We start from the raw sequence: 4,107 nt of genomic DNA on the forward strand, positions 1-4,107 counted from the left end.
TTAAGCGACACAATGAAGGTTGTTCTCAGAGGCAAGTTCATAGTACTAAGTACCTAAATTAAAAAAATTGGAGAGATCTCATATTAGCTACTTAACAGCACACCTGAAATCCCTAGACCAAAAAGAACAAGTCACACCCAAAAGTAGTAGGCAGTAAGAAATAATTTAATTCAAGTCTTAAATCAATAAAATAGAAATGAACAACAGCAATAACAACAAAATATAAAGAATCAATGAAAGAAAGAATTGGTTCTTTGAAAAAAACTATAAGATTGACAAACTCTTATTCAATTAACTAAAAGGCAGAGAGAGCATATCCAAATGAACAAAATCAGGAATGAAAAGGGAGACATGACAACAGACACTGAAGAACTCCAGAGAATAATAACGACATACTTAAATAACCTATGCCCCAACAAATTGGAATGTCTAAAATAAGTGGATAATTTTCTCATTATGTACAGCTTACCAAAGTTAAATCAAGATAAAATGAGCAATTTAAACAGACCTGTAACCCATAGTGAAAGAGAAAGTCATTAAAAATCTGCCAACCCAAAAAACAGCCCAGAGACAGATGGATTTAATGCAGAATTCTTCCAGACTTTCAAAAAAGAGTTAGTGCCAATACCCCTTGAATTATTCCACAAATAAGGACAGAGGAAACATTGCCCAATTCATTACAGTTAACAGCAAGCACACAGTCCACATCAACTTAATGGAGAGAAACTCAACGTAATTCCATTAAAATCAGGAATAAGACAAGGTTGTCCACTCTCTTGATCTGTTCAGTACTTGAAGACTTAGCTAGCGCAATATGAAAACTGAAAGAGATCGAGAGAATACTCATTGTAAAGGAAGAGGCAGTTGATAAACACTTCCAGCAAAATAGCTGTATACAAAAGTAACTAAAAAAATCAATAACCTCCTATATACAAACAACAAATGGACTGGGAAAAAAATCAGGGAAAGAGCATTTTTCATAATAGCCTCAAATAATATAAAATGGTATCTCTAACCAAGAAAGTGAATGAGCTATAAAATTAAAACTTCAAATTATTGAAGAAAGAAGTTGAAGAAGATACCAGAAACATGCTCATGAATTAGTTGGATTAACATAGTAAAAATGGCCATTGTGCCAAAAGCAACCCACAAATTCAATGCAATCCCCATCAAAATTCCAACACAATTATTCTCATATCTTATGAGAACAACTTAGCTTCATATGGAAACACACACACACACACACACACACACACACACAAACCCAATATAGATACCTTTCAGGAGGTATCACTGCCCATGATTCCATGTTGTACTGTAAAGCTGTATACTAAAAACAGTGTGGTGTTGGCATAAAAATAGACATGTTGATCAATGGAATTGAATTGAAGACTCAGACATAAATTTATATACCTATGAACACTTGATTTTTGATAAGGAGGTCAGAAATACACACTGGAAAAAAATGAAAGCACCTTCAACAAATTATACTGGTCAAACTGTATGGCTGAATGTAAAAGAATTCAATAGATACTTATCACCCTGCATAAAACTCAACTCCAAATGGATCCAAGATCTCAACATAAAGTCAAATACACCAAATACAGTAGAAGAAAAAGTGGAGAATAACCTTGAACTCAATGACACAGGAAAAGACTTTCTGAGTAGAACACCATCAACACAGGAAGTAAAATCCACATTTAAAAATTGGACCTCATGAAACCAAAAAGATTCTGCAAGGCAAAGGCCACCATCATGCAGACCGTGCAGCAGCCCACAGAGTGGGGAAAGAATTTTCCAAATTTCATATTTAATAGAGGGTTAATATCTAAAATATATAAAGAGCTCAAGAAATTAGATATCAAGAAAACAAATTATTAAAAAGGGGGGCACTTTTTTATTGATTTTATTGAGCTATATATTTTTCTCTGCATTGTGGTTAGGGACAGTAGCTGCTACTCATGCTGTTTTGTGAGATGCTCCTTAGGATGATCCTGAATTAAAGCTCGTAATGGTTAGTGTTAATTGTCAGCTCGATCGGCTTGAGAATTACCTGAGACCTGCTGGGAGCCCTTCGGAAAGTCCTCAGCTCTTCCTTTGTCTTAAAATAGCTGGCTCATGTTTTCTTCTAGCATTTTCAGAGTGTTTGCTCTTACATTAAGGCTTTTGATCCATTTTGAATTGGCTTTTGTGCAGAGCAACAGCGATGGACCAAGTTTCATTCTGTAATACTGGTGGGTATCAGCTCTCCTGGCACTAGGTGGTGAAGATGCTGTTCTTCAATGTATTTTTTGACACCTTGTCAAAGAACAGGAAGCTATTAGGTGTTGGTTTATTTCTGGGTACTCAATTCTATGACATCAATTCAAATTGTTTTTGGCCAGTACCACAATGTATTTTTTATTACTACATTTGACAGAGAACTGATCTTCAAAATATACAAAGAACTCAAGAAGCTAGACATCAAAATACCAAGTAGCCCAATTAAAATATGGGGTACAGATCTAAGCAGAGAATTCTCAACAGAGAAATTTCAAATAGCCAAGAGGCACTTAAGGAACTGTCCAGCATTCTTAGCCATCGGGGAAATTCAAATCAAAACAACTCTGAGATACCATCTTACACCTGTCAGAATGGCTAAGATCAAAACCACTAATGACAGCTTATGTTGGAGAGGATATGGAGTACGGGGAATACTCCTCCTTTGCTGGTGGGAGTGCCAACTTGTACAGTCACTTTGGAAATCAGGATGGCTGTTTCTCAGAAAATTAGAAATTAATATGCCTCAAGACTCCCACAGTGTATTTGCAGTATGGCTCTATAGTGTAGTCAGAGGTCAGGTATCATGTGTGCCGGCATTGCTGTTTTTCTTAGGACTGCTTTGGCCATTTGCCAGTCTTTTCTGCTTTGTGTGAATTGTTTTCTAAGTTCTGTAATTATGTCACTGAAATTTTTATAGAGCTTGTGTTGAATTTGTGCATCACTTTCAATAGTACAGTCATATTCATGTACCTCTGCTAATTTGCAAACACGGGAAATCTTTATGTCTAGCATCTTTAATTATTTTTATTTTAAGGTTTTCACTTTCTTGAGACTCTGGGGTCCCTTGTTCAGTAGTGACAGAAAACTATCATTATTATTATTATGTTGCAGTAGGTTTCTGTCCTCTTAGGTGTCCGAGTCTATGCACAGAGGAAGAGTGACAGAAGCTAGAAACTGTGGTCACTGGGGCACATAGTGAGTGGGCTTCATTTCATCCTTCCGGATACCTTGTAAATTCAAGACGATAACCTATGACCTACATGATGGGGAAAATACTTTTTTAAAGTAAGAAAAATTAGTTAAAAATTATGAAATGTTGGAACACAATCCAAAAATGGAATTATGTGAGGAGAATTCTGAGTGCTTATGAGAAAATTCCAACAGAAGCAAGACAAGAGTTTTGTGACCTCAGTTTCTTCAAAACCTGGAATTGTTCTTGGATTATGCTTTTGGGCTCCTCTCAAGTGTAGCAGATAGGAGTGCACTTATTTCAGATTGTTTATTACAACTGACCATTGTATGGAAAAACACAGTTTTTTTTTTTTTTGCCAAGTGCGGCTTCCCCTTGTGATTGTTCACTTTACTCGTGTGTCTCCTCTTAACCCTCAGAGTATAAACTGTCTGATGTTCTGAATAAAGTTGGCTATTGCATGAGACTTTAGTCCTGCCTCATTTATCCGGATGCTCCATTCTCCTAGGTCCCACCACCAGCTACAGCAGTAATCAACATAATACCTCAGCGGCTGAAGGAGACATTAGCTGTATAACGTTTGTAAATTATGTAACACCATGAAAATACAAAGAAAGCATTCTAAGGCCACAATTTCTTCCTTTTTTACTTGGAATTAACATGTAGGATTCATTTTGGCATGTTTACCATGAGAATTTTAATTTTAAAGGGATTTCTTTGGCATTATGAAAGGCTACAAAGTAATTTATAATTGTTAAATTGTAACAGTTTTTGCAATAAGTGTCCATGAAATTTCCTCATAGTAGTAAAAACTGAACACTGTGTACCATTTTAACTAACTTCCTTGCAATGTGAAAATAATTCAGCATATTGTG

The sequence above is a fragment of the Arvicola amphibius genome, chromosome 4 (assembly GCF_903992535.2).
Source record: "Arvicola amphibius chromosome 4, mArvAmp1.2, whole genome shotgun sequence".
NCBI classification, from domain to species: Eukaryota; Metazoa; Chordata; class Mammalia; order Rodentia; family Cricetidae; genus Arvicola; species Arvicola amphibius.